The sequence below is a fragment of the Chaetura pelagica genome, unplaced genomic scaffold (assembly GCF_000747805.2).
Source record: "Chaetura pelagica isolate M959 unplaced genomic scaffold, ChaPel_1.0 scaffold425, whole genome shotgun sequence".
Classification (NCBI taxonomy): Eukaryota; Metazoa; Chordata; class Aves; order Apodiformes; family Apodidae; genus Chaetura; species Chaetura pelagica.
Genome location: NW_009953205.1, coordinates 1,178,591 through 1,192,309, shown reverse-complemented (window position 1 = coordinate 1,192,309; position 13,719 = coordinate 1,178,591).

Below are 13,719 nucleotides of genomic sequence, written 5' to 3'. Positions count from 1 at the left end.
AGTGATTAACGAGGAATTTCCACTTACTGCTTCTCCCTGACTCATAAAATAGAGCTGGCACAGAATAAAGTAAAATAAATAGGAGAACCAAATGAATGAGAAGAGGGATCTCAGTCTTAAGTGTTACCTGCCTCATATCTGCTAAGGAGAGAGTAGGTGTAGATTCCAGCTTTAATGTGCCGGCTTCCCACACAGTGGTTTTTATTACTCTGTCACACGTGTCATTTGGCAACAGGTTCTTCTCAAGCATGAAGCCTACTCCTTGAGCTGGAGCTGCATGTGAGCAGCATCTCCCAGCTGGTCAGAGCTGTTGTAGCTTAGGGTTCCACCAGTTCCTTTCCTATCTCTGGAAACTTTCTGCCCTTTGTTATGGAGGGAGTTAGGGTTTGCCCTTCTTAGAATGATGGTGCAAGTCAATAATCTGTGCTCAGAATAATAAGTTAATTGTATATGGGAAGGCATGAAATACATTTTTTAAATGAATTTTTGCCATGTATATATATATTGCCCATGGAGATGCAAATTTTTCATTTACAGTAGCTACTCCCATCAAGTTGGTTGGATTGTCTTCAGGGTCAGGTCCTTGCTGGTGTCTCTGAGTTCTCAGCAGTAGGGTGGACGTATCTGTACATATGAAATACAGGGCTTTTAACTAGAGTAAGCCAGATATATGGGGAAGAAATTGCTATATATAAAAATACAGCAGTTTGTACTGCAGTTGTGCTCTGATCAAAAGTCTTCCTTTAATCCTTAGTGGACCGTCCTGTTTCAGATGGCTTCTGCCCACTCTGCCTGCTGCAGTGCAGCATACTGATGCTGTGCAGCCTCTTCCTTCCTGTGCTTTGTCATCCAATTCAGACCTGCTAAAGGAAGATCTCAGTTTGTGATCCCACAGGTGTGTCAGGGGAGTGGGAGCAGGAGGAGAACATAGCAAGAATGGAAATTGTTGGCTAAAGTTTATTTTCCATCTCCACATTTCAACTAATCGGGGTCCAGAAGTTACCCTTGTTCAGAGCCACTCATGGGTATAGTCTCCTCTTTACAAGCTGCTGTCACAAATGGCTCCTGGAGGTAAAAGGTGATACAAACAGGCTGACTTGCATCTTCTACACACTCTGTTTCTTCAATCCTCCTTGAGTGTTGCTGCAAGTAACAGTCTAGCAGAGTTAATGCATCTTTAACTCAATTATATTCTCTCAAATATAAATTAAAAACTCAGTTTCACAGCTCAAGGGTTTCGAGAATGCCTGTCCCTGGTGAAAAACTGAGTAGGACTGGGTCAAATAAGGAACAACCTGTGATGAGCTAGACTAGATTTACAAGTACGTAGTGTCATTTGTATGTCTTACTGTTTTATACCGTGCTTTATGTACTACATCACACATTGAGATTTCTCAGTATCTTTTTGTTGAAACCTCCTCCAATGCTTTTTTCCTGGTTAAGAGCTGCTCCTCTTCATTGCAAGCTCTTTGTACCTCAAATAAAGCCTGCTTTCTCCCAGGCAATCTTGAAGCATGCTGGGACCACGCAGACGGCTGTGTCCTCTCACTCCAGCGCTGGCCTATGACCTTACAAGTAGGGTCAGTCAACATGCTACAAAGCTTTCTTTGCCGTTTATCAAATAACAAAGCAAACCAAATTACATAGTTTCTATAGCAGACCACTACAGTGTGTAAACTGCAGAGAGGGCTTACACCACTTGCTCATTCTGTGGTGCCGACAACATGAAAGGTGCTTTCGTTCCAGTGCCTGGAGCCCATATTTGCCTATCTCACCTATTACCAGGCAACAAAGAGGCTGTAGAGGTTGAGCAAGCAAATGGAAAATGAAAATGGAAGAAAAAACAATTGCCTGGCTTCGAAGAAATGTTTGTCTAAAATGTATGCAGACATGTCTTGGGCAGTTTATAGGTGCAGAGGGCCCCTTTCTGTGACTGGGAGCTGCTCTCCCTCTGCAGTAATAGAGTCAAAGAAAGGTTGAGGCAATGTTTCCTTTTACTGTATAATGTATTTATCCTCCTAACTGGTGAAATGCTCAATAGCTGTCATGATCAATCTATTATATTAGTATTTCATCTCAGGCAGTCCCAGTTGTGCGTGTCACTACAGATATACTTTCAAGGATGCACAGCAGTATTGCCAGTGCTCCCATCAGTGTCACTGGTTTTGGAGGGATGGGATCATATCATCAGGTGAAGTTTGTCATTATTCAGAAAGCCTGCTCAAAACTGCTAGTGAGTTCAGCTGTGGAGAGATCTCCTCTTCAAAAATCTAGCTGCTTCAGTGACAAAAGCTACTGCTCCCCTGTCCATCCCCAGACATGACGATGTTTGCTGATTGGCTTTGGGGTTTTGTTCGTGCCAGGTGAGCACAGCTGGATTGGCGTAGAGCACTCATGCAGACGATGTTTTGCCTGAGCTCTGTTAAGAATCTGTACCCTTTGCTAGGGGAGTGGTTTCAGGCATTTAGGGTTAGTAATCTGGCTGCTAATGGAACTGGGCTTGGAAGGAAATGCGTGCTCACAGGCTAGGACTTAGAAATTATGCTGGTTTAAGCATAAACTTACTTAACGAATGGTGGTGCTTGAGGATATGGCTTAGTGCTGGACTTGGTAGAGTAAGGTTAATGATTGGACTTGTTGATCTTGAAGGTCTTTTCCAACCTAAGTGATTCTGTGACTCATGTTCCCCCTCTGCTCAGCAGTGGTGAAACCACATCTAGAGTGCTGAGCATTCCATTTCTGTGCACAAAATACCTGATGGTACAGGGAGTAAACAATAAATAAGAGCCAGGCTCTTCACAGTTGTGCCCAGTAGAAAGACAAGATACACTGGTCATAGACTGAAATACAGGACATTCTGCTTAAACAGAAGGAAGCCTTTTTTTTTTTTTTTTTTTTTTTTTTTTTTTTTTTTTTTTTTTTGCCATAAGGGTGATCTAGCACTGGAACAGGTTGCCCAGGGAGGTTGTGGAGTCTCTACCCTTGAAGATACTCAGAGGCAGACTGGACCTAGGCACCCTGCTTCAGCTGACTTTACTTGAACAGGGGTTTGGACTAAATTACTTGCAGAGGTCCCTTTCCACCTCATCTGTTATCAGTGATTCTGTGATTCAGCAGTTGCAAAGGGGCATGGAAGCTCCTCTGAATCTGAATTTTGGTGCTTTTTAGGAGCTTCCAAGGATGGAAGAGACGGAACACACATATGGAGGGCAAACATCCTCCCTTAGAAAAGGAGCTAGTTTGCAGTGGTATGAGGTTATCTGCATAACATCCACAGAGAAACTTTTCTGACTTTTTTCTTTTCAAATCAGCAAAACAGTTGTTTTAATGGAAGGAGCTTATCTAGGCAGAAAGTAGAGAATCCTTCCCAAGGAAATAGAAGCAAGGGGTGAGTGAGGAAGGATGAATGGTGATTGCACAAGAGTTGGCAAATGCAACTCTTTCCAAATATAATGGCATTAAGTGCTCATTGTGAAATTAGATTGGCTTCTTAAGAGCTGCAGGGTGAAAAAACACAGTATTCAGCTAATTAGACAAAGTTAAAAGATAATGTTAAACACTTTTCCTTCAAAAAGTATTTGTCTGCACTACCATGCATTTTAAAATAGAACTGCTTGAGATGGCAGTGTTATCAAGTGATCTGCTATTAAAGGAATTATAATTCAGGTCTTTTTAATTCCCTATTGTGGAAATCTTTAAATTAGAACATATCTAAACTGTACAAATCTGTAGTTCTCCTAGAACAATGCTGACACAGTTCTCTGATGTTCATTAAAAAATTTTATGCCTTGATTTCTATATAATGGAACGTGAGGAAATTTAACTTTACTTACTGGGTTTTGTTCCCGATCCAGCTAATTACTAAAGCATCTTCACAACTTTAAACGTGTAAGTAGTTTAATCAAAGTTGGTAAGACTACTGACATGCTTAGATGAACTGAAACTCTAGTTGCTATTCTTCATTTTGAGTGTCATGAGTCAAATGCTATTGCTTTTAAGAATACAAGTCAAGTAGTTAGTCATCAAAAGTACATCAAGTTAAGAATATTAAACTGACATCAAATGAGTGGTTACTTTTGATAACTTACATCTGTGCATTTAAAACCATGCCTTACTCTTCATATGCTTATCGGCTGTTAAAAGTGCATTGCTCAGCAACTTTGAGGTTCTTTAATACACTCTAGCAACAAGGAAGCTTCGTGATGAACCTCCTTTGCAATTAAAAAAAACTCTATTAGTCAGAGGCAAAACTGTTCTGTGCTTTCATAATCTTTCAGTAACAAAGCAGTTTGTTTTGTGTTTTTTTCTTGAGCCAAAGGAACATAACATTAACTAGTGTAAGACAAATAATGTCTTCCATTCTGTTTGGCTTTCAACTTTTTTCTTTCTTTTGCTAAACCTTTTTGAGATTGAATGAATTGTTGTAGGACTGGGGCATCATTTGAAACAGGTGTTTTGTTAGTATTGAAAGTTTAATGTCTAGGATATTGGGGTTTTTTTAGTTTGGATGAGATTTGCTGTCTTCCTCCTAAAGATATCTCAGGTCCAAAATATTTATTTTGCTCTTCTTATCCCAGATCCTAGTCATACAAAAAAAAACCCCTAGTGATGTATCACAGTATCATTCTGGTTGGAAAAGACCTTCAGGATCATAAAGTCCAACCATTACCCTAACTCTGCCACATCCACCACTGAACCCTGTCCCCTGGAACCACATCTGTCTTTTTAGTGCTTATCCTTGAGCATGTGCTTCCATATACCCTTATGTAAGGATGTAAGCATGTACTACTGGTGTAGCTTGTTGAATTAAGGACCAGAAGCATTTAGTAATTTGATTATAAAATGTACTTGTCTATCCCTGGGGGCCATGGGCATGCTTTCAGTATTTAGTATAATATTTTCAGTATTTGCTACAAACACAGCCACCACAAAACAAATCTGAAAATAATTCTGCAACTCATGCCACATGTCTGTGATTCCACCCGGAATCTGCATATGGGAAAGCAACAGGCTGCTCCTCTCAGACCTTCTAGTGTGGTAGTGCTGAGCCTTGGGGACAGATGCCTGTGATCAGGGTCACCCCGTGTTGAGGGCTTTGAAGAAGGTGCCTAACTGTCTCGCAATCTGTGTGCCATAAGGAGCTACTGAGATGCATTTGTTCAGATAATTAAAAGTATGTTCTCAAGCAGCAGTTGTGGGGTCATGCACTGCCATTCAAATATTTGATTTCATTTAATTAAACAGTGTGTTACTGTTCCTTACAATACATTCTATCTTAGGAATTTTATCTTATTACTTTTATTTGGGACATATCTGGAGAATATTGTGCCTGGCATGGAAGTTAGTTACAAGCTTACTGGAATTATTTTTTTTTGAGTTGTAAGGGGATTTTCTTAGCCTGTCTCAAATTAACATAGTGTACTTGAAAGAAACTTTAAGTTCTGTCTTTGGTGATGGAAAGACTCCCACAGGCTTCTGTAGAAGATAGTCTGGGTATAGAGATGAAAAAGATGTTGTTAATTCTGTGGGAAACCTTACATATATGGAAAAAATTGAAGAACTGTCTTTGTAAAGGATCTAACCAATGCACTCCTGACTAAATTGGTCCAAACAGAAGTAATATTATTAGTTAACAACATCCCAAACCAATTGCTTGTCAATATTTTTGTATTATTTTCTATTTCAGAACAACAGCACAATAATTTTACAATTTATTTATACGTCAGAAAAAATGGTATGGAGGATAAAGTTTTCTTTATGATTTTTTAAAATTTTTATCAGACATAATCTTTAAGGGAATTATATTTTCTGAAGAAAAAATGTGTCCTAGACAGACAGTACTTTTTGTTGTTATTAAAATAAGTAAATAGAATCAGTGTTCCATGAAGTCTCAGTTGGAAACAAAAGAAATTTCAAGATTTTGCCTTTTTACTAAGATCCTAGCAAACTGGAAATGGCTTCTGGTAACATGAAAACAACATAATGCCAACTTGCACAGTGTGTAAATAACTACTAAAGTCCCTTTCTAAAGTATCTTGTCCTGGACGGAAGGAGAAATTCTACCAAATGGAACTACTTTCACCTTTGCATGATATGGATGTAATTTAAAGTAGTCCTAAGTGTTATTCTTATGCTATTTATTTAAAGTATTTATACAAGAATAAAAGCCATTGAGATAAAACATCCCATATCTAGACTAGCCTGTCTGCAGTGAGTAATATTGATTGTTATAGCACAAAACTTATGATGCCAGGTCACCTTCCAGCCATTGATTGTTGATTGTCTTCTTCCAACCTGCCAATGATAATTATATTAATTCTGCTGCTGAACTTAGCAATTTCTTACGTTTTTGCTATTTTACCTCCATCCATTTTTGTGAAATGATTGAAATGTAATAGCCATCAAAAAAGCCTTGAAATAGGAGCTAGCAGACTCTTAAAAGAAAAATGTTTTTAAAATGCTGATCGACAACATTAAATAAAATTAGTGTCATTACATTTCCTTTGGCAAGACTTACCCAAATTAGAGACCAAGGACAGAAAAATACAGGAAGAAATTTAATGGGCTGCTAGGGAAGGATTCCTGGAACATGGCAAAAATAGGAAAAAAAAGAGGAGCTGGTCTGCGACCTTAAGTGAAATGCTTTATTCTGTCAGTTTGTTTCAGTTAAGGCAGGGCCTGCTGACATACCTGTCTTTACTGCGTATGTACTTACACACCTGTGTTATTTAATCTGGTTTTATTTACACACAAAGGCTTCCCCGAATGCCTTAATGTGGCCTAGGGGCTCGTTGCACCCACAGTCCCTATGGTCATAATGTTCTTGCTTTAACACTGATCTACCATGTCCCCAAAATGCTGCTATAACAGGAGCAGAGTGATCAGATCCCTCTGGAGACAGTATTTCACTTGGGTACATTGCTGTGTTAAACATGGCAATTGCCAGAAGGTGTGAACTGAAGCTTCTCTGTATGTTTGTTTGTTTGTTGAGCACCTGCTGAATGATTTAGAGAAACCTTATCATTTCCAAGCTTAAGAATTGAATCAATGGAGTTGTTAGGTATTCCCTAGATAATTGTGAAGGTTCTAGTTGCTGTTCTGCTTTTTTTTTTTTCTTCTAAATATGTATATATGAACAAATATAGGACTTTGTTTGTGGTCTTTGTGTGATTATATAGTGAGCATTCCCATGCTAGTGAACTAGGTAATAGGCTCAGCCTGTGATAACACTAAAATATCCCAGCAGCAGTGACACTCCTGTTGTATCGTGTTGTGTGCATATCTCCAGAGATGCCTAAATTCTGAATTCTAGCTTAGGGTACAATGAGAAGCTGTAGTTATGGGCAAGGGGAAAGGAAAACAAAAGGTTGCCTAGCTGTTTGCAGCAATATAGACCAACCACAAACCCCTAAAAAAACATGTATGGATTGTCTGGATGGGCAGCACTGTAGAGCAGAAACTTCTCCTCAGACTGGAAGCATGCCATGAAGGAAAGGCATTGAGTTTTCATGAAGGAAAGCTGCAACATGGCAAGGCTCTAGCAGATAGCAGAGAAAGGTTTGTTCATGCTTGTTTTACCATCATTATTCCTAATACTGGCAGTTCATGTGCTCAAATCAAGGCATTTGTGTGGGTCTGTGTTTTTAAAGCCTGCATTGAGTGCTGAACAAGCTGGTTTGTAGCCATTTTCCCCAGCTTGCCTGCAGTGCTGCGCATGTTCCTCTGTCCTCAGATGAACATCAACATCACCTCATCAGACAAATATGGAAACTAGACCTTTGTCTTCATACCTCTTTCCAATTCGCAGCTCATTTCAGCTGCAATAAAAGCTGGTTCCAAAACCAAACAAGTACTCTTAGATAGCAGTAATATTGACAAAGTGTCTCATTTGAAAACATCGGAGCATTCATGGTTCAATGCAGAAAAATAAAATCCTGTATTTCTTTAGCTATTGGTTTTATTGAATTATGTAGAGTATTATATAGATGTTGCTTGTTACTCAGTTTCTTAATGTAGGAGCATTTGACGTGCATTTTGTAATACTGAATGTGCTTATACATTCATTTGATTCTTAATATATTTAATGGTTGGCAAAATAAGGAGGACAGAAAGGATAATTCTTATTTTTTTAATGTACTCTCACGTAGATGCCAGGCAAGATTTCAAACAGAGTTTGCTATGTTAATAGCATAAGTCCAGGCACCTTACACATGCCAGAAAAGGAGCATCTGTAAATGTTGTTACAGGAAGATAGATGTACCGTGAAGTTTCAAAGACCTGGAGAGGCATGTGGAAACTGCCTCTGATACTGCAGCTAACCAATTAACAGTTTCTGGTATGAGACATTTTTGGGGTTGGTTTGGGTTTGGTTTTTTTATTGTTTTGGATGTTTTGGGTTTTTTTAGCAAAAGTCTGGCCACATGGACATGGAGAAAAATTAAGAGCGGATAATTGAGGTTGTTACAATAACAGTTCCAAGACCAAATTTAAAAGGCTACCTCCCTCTTAAATTGCTTGAAATGCGGTATCTTTCATAAATACAGTGGGAAAGAAGAACCTCTGCCTTTGATAACTAGGTGGAATATTCCTTAGGGACATTTTTCCAATGAGGCTGGTTGGTGCTATAGGTCAGATATATCTGGTGTATTGACATATTTTGTCATGGTCTTTTCTCCATTGATCGCAAACCAAACATTAGCACATTTGTATCAATCTTTCTTCCAGTCAGTTGCAGGTTTTATATGATGCCTTGTTTAGGTACAGTAACAGCCACCCAAGTGTCACAATTTCCTGTTCCTTCAAATTACAAGTCCTACTCAGAAACTTTTTTTTTTTTTTTTTTACGGAAGATGTAATAAATAAAAATGAGGACAGTAGTATTGTTTTCTGAGAAGATCGGATGTGTCACGTATGCTATAGAGTTGGGCACCTGCATCCATAAAATATTTAAGACTATCTTAAAATAAAATACAGCACAATTTAAAAATTTTAAAATCCCTTCCTACAGTACAAAACCCATTGTCATTGATATTTATTTTATAAAGGAAAGACTTAAAATTACATTATATAACCAAATTTATCCACCAATATCCTTGCTCTTTAAATGTATATTAAAAACGTAAGCAATAATGCTTTCTCCAAATTTCAGTAGATTTCTTACATTTGTAAGGTATTTTTGCAATGGAACTAAACCATTCTTTGTATTCCTTGATTTTTTTTATTTTTATTTTTTTTTACAGCCAACAATTTTGTACAGGGATAAAGCACTAAACAAGTGTCATTGTAGTGTTTATGTTTGTGCTCTATGTAAGCAGAAGTTCAGAATTAACATCATACTGAAGAGAAGCTGAATGTATTTTAGTGAATGTCCCCAATGGCTTCAGTGTCTAGTAGCCAGACAGAAACACGATGTGTTTTCGTTACAAGATGCTATGAACCTTTCTATCAAAAGTAATAAATGGAGTTGTTTGCTAAGATGGTTAGTTTACATTTTTACTCAGAAATCTGAAAAATAGATTAGGCTGGGGGCAAAATTATTCAATAGTCCTGATCAATAATGTCTATCTACTAATTTCAGCCAGTTAGGAAGCAGTAAAAGATCCAGCTCTGTTCCATCTGATTTTGTAGAAGAAGCAAAAGTGGTGCATGATTTTTATGTAGAAGGACATCTGTAAATGACAAGAGGTTTGCTGAAGTATTTCATTTCAGTAGCAGTAAAAAGAGCCTACTGCTCAAATCATTAACTGGCTAAAAATCTAGCATTCTTCTGGAAGACTTTACAAGTTTACATTAAGCGTGCTTTCAGCTGTCGGGCTCCTGTTGTGACATATTGTTTGAGTCAGACTTCATCAGTCTACAAAGCATTACTTGAGGTCTGGTGGCATGTGCATACACCCAATATACCATGTACAAATGGAAGTGATACAGGATTCTGTAATTACTATATTTCTTTTTAACCCATAAATATTTGGTGAATTAAATTTCAGCCCTGAATTTTTCAGAAAGCAATTAGTTGGTTGCTTTATCTGCACAAAGTAGATAAAATACCACGGTATTGATGATTTTTCATGTGCAAATGTTTTAGCACATCTGTATGCAATAAATCTTTTTTTGTGTGTAGGAATGGGATTTTAGTATATGATTTAATATGGAGTCTTGAATAAATAATTTACATTGAAAATCTTTCTTAGGGTGCACACCAAAACTATTTGCAATAGCTGAGTATACCACAGATACACTTTTTTGCACATAAATACATTAGCCAACTGCTTTCAAAAAGCAACAGTTTTACTAATGTTACTTTACACATAAATGGATACATGTAAAAAACTCTCTAATGAGTACTCTGCCTGGATTTTGGTTATGTTTCTCTTATTAAAGATGTGCTACCTTAGCAGATTGGGTTTGCAGCTGCATTATGGCATTGACTGTAAGGAGTAGAAAGAAGGGTGCATGGAGGGAAGAGTAGAAATGTTGACTTCCTTCTGTCTGTCAGCCTTCTGTCTGACATGTGTGGGCAGGGCAAGGCAAATGCAAAGTGAAGCTTCCTATAAAACCCATGGAAATTAGCCTCTATGGACAAATTTTGTACTTATGTACAGATGTGCTTTTCTTTGCCTATACATGGGTTTCTGCAGAGGGTTTTGGCAGTGATGTACACCCCTGGGCAGAACATTGAACTGGGAAGGAACTTGGTTAATACAGCCTGCTAGTTCACCCATGAGTAAACAGGAATGGGTTCTTATTAGTTCTTCACTGTAATTGAAAGTTCCAAATATAGTGAGACTACACCTTCAGGTTGAGGCAAGAGGTGAAGGATGTGAGGGCAATGTAGTCCCTGGAGCAGGGCAGGCAGGCACTGTGTCCTGTTCTCCTATGGGGTCTCACTCCACAGAATCTCCAGGGGAACGTAACTCCTGCAACCTTTTTGATTCAGTATCTGTTATTTGATTCTTCCCATGGAAAGGAGAACCACTCTTTCAAGCAAGGTAATCTGGCTGTAATGATGGATCCAAGGGAAAGAAGATACTCTTTCCTCTGCCAGTCCTTGAAGGTCTCTCCATGGGAAAGCAGACTAGGTGAATAGCAAGTATTTTCCTTTCTTCAGTGATTTTTGTTTTCTGTTTTAAATAGCTAAATGGATGGTGTGGATTTTTTTGTGGTACTTCTGGTCAGTGGGCAGCAAATTGTTTCCTGACCACATGACTGTCTAGCAGGTAACTGCATGACTATTGTGTGGGGTTTGTTGGCTTGGTTGGGTTTTCTGTAGTCAGCTGCCAAATCTCAGCAGCCAACTAGTTAACTTTGTTACCAAAGAGGGCACTTTTGTATGAATATAGATGTTTCAGAGGCTTTGAAACTTGTTTGTCCCATTGGCCCACCCAAATTTGAGGATTATTGAGCAACAGTGCCAAGGTTTTCTTTATCTGTTTGCCTGTGAGCGGTCATTGTTGATTATCTACATTATATGTATATAAACAAATGTGTTCAGAGACAAAACAAATATATTTAGAGCTGTTTGTTTGTTTGGTGTTTATTTCTGTTGATACCAGGGCTCAGATGTTTTCTAAGATGTTTTTTATACATAGTATCAGTGTCCTGGTGCAGCCATATTAAGCATATGTTGCATGTTGTATATATCTATCTCTAGACACTTTTCCAATTTTTTAAGTAATGCCCTAAATCCTTGTAAACTGACTGCTGGTAATGTATTCTAGTAACCCTATGCATCAAAAGTTCTTTTAAAAAAAAATAAATGCTGATTTAAAACAGAAACGTGTGCCACTTTCCAAGCATATTATGTTCCCTAGTGCTGTCAACACAACTGTGTTGGTTTTATTCTGTATGGTGTGAGTCTGTGTTCTGCCTGCTCTAACAAGTGCGGTCTGTGAATCTGGCCCCTTCCTCAACTGAGGCACATTAAACAGCAAGTGAGATTTTTGGTCATGGCTGAGTGATTCTATGCTGTGGTCAGGGCAGCATTTCCCTGGGTCAGAGCATAGAAACTGTTGGGCTTCCAGTCTTGAAGGATGTGGGGTTTATAGGTTTTGGGGATTTTTTTTCTCCTGTCTTTGCCCCTATGACCCATCTGGGACTGGGCAGTAGTAGCCAAATTGGGCAATAGAAACTGGGAACCAAGAGGTGAGGAGCCTTCATGTGTTCCGCAGCTGGCGTCATGTGAGGCCTGGCAGTGATGAAATCGTCTGACTTGTGAAACCTCACTGGCCTTGCAGAACATTGCAGTTGCTGATATCAAATGCGAGAGACTCTGCACTGCTTTAAGAGAGATACAATGGTCTAGTAGGTAAGAAGCAAGTTAAGTCGTCTTCCTTGTTTCTATCCCTGGCTCTGCCAGCTGCTTACTCTGTGACCTTGGGTGAAAGACTTATTCTCTCAGTGTCTCAGTTTACACATTAGTGAAATGAGAGTAATGATACTTATCTATCTCGCTGGAGCTTTTTGAGGCTTAATTAATTGATGTTTGTAAATCACTTTGTGATCCTCTAGTGAAAGTTGCTAGAGAACTGCCAAGTATTTATCCTCTCCTTTTGTTTTGGTTTATTTTGGTTTTTTTTAACTCCTGCTAGTCTGCACTCATCCATCTAATATCTAAAAGCATGCCCACAGCTAGCAACAGATACTAGACAAATTGCTCTTAACAGGAGATGTATGGAAGCTTTTACAAAATTACTTTTGCAAATTACCACGCTTTTTGAAGTACCATGTGCAGGGATGCAATGAAACACAGTGCAGACAAGTGTCTGTGCTACTCACTGAACTGACTGTGGTTGTGATCTCTCATGTATTGTCTTTCAACAGATCCAAACATGTAGGACTGTTTTTAATTTCAGATGTGCTTTTCTTCTAATTGATTTGCCTTTGGAAAATTCTTTGGAGCTCCTAAAATATTTTCCTATGTTTTTGATTTCACATAGACTTGTCAGTAATTGAAATGTATGCCTTTTAGATTGGGATGGCAGATGAGCACACAGATTTGTTACTATTATTTATTTTGCAACTTCCTCTCAATCTGGGAGGAGTTTACAGGCTGTGTCCTGCAAGAGGTTTAAGGTGTGCCCACCCTTCAGGGCACTCCAGACATATTTTGAGTGGGGATGGATTGTATTTCCTCACATTTGCAATTATCAGCTGTGTTACCCAGTTATCCATTTTAAGCATAAACTAAACTTCTCAGCTGTTGTAGTTCTTGTAGACATCAGTACTAGTGTCAAGGGTATGTTTTTTGCATCTAGAATTAGTGTTTTGCTTTAGCAAGAGAAAGTGTGCATGTTGCTGCATCATGTTGATAACATGTTTGTGGAAGTATAAGAACAGACTGTTACAGGAGCAAGGAGGAAAAACCCCACTCTGTCCTTGCAATAGGAGGCCTGGAGCAGCCTGCAAGCCAGGCTTCCACTCTGCTTCTCTTCCTGCACTCTTCCTTTTGTCCTGGCCCACTTCATGTTCTTAAGATGACTTGCCCTTTCTTTAGCCTATGAGGACTTGCTGTGGAGCTAGGCCTTGGAGATGACTTGGACCATAGTACCTGGTCTATGTCTTGGGCTCAGCCATAACACCATTATAGCAGTTTTATGCCGGCATAGCTCAGCACATCCTAGTATCACAAGGGGAAAAAGATCAATGACACTGAAATAGGAAAACATGTAAAAATGGAAGAAAAACTCCACCCTCAGAGCTCTGTGTGCAGGCCAGACCTTT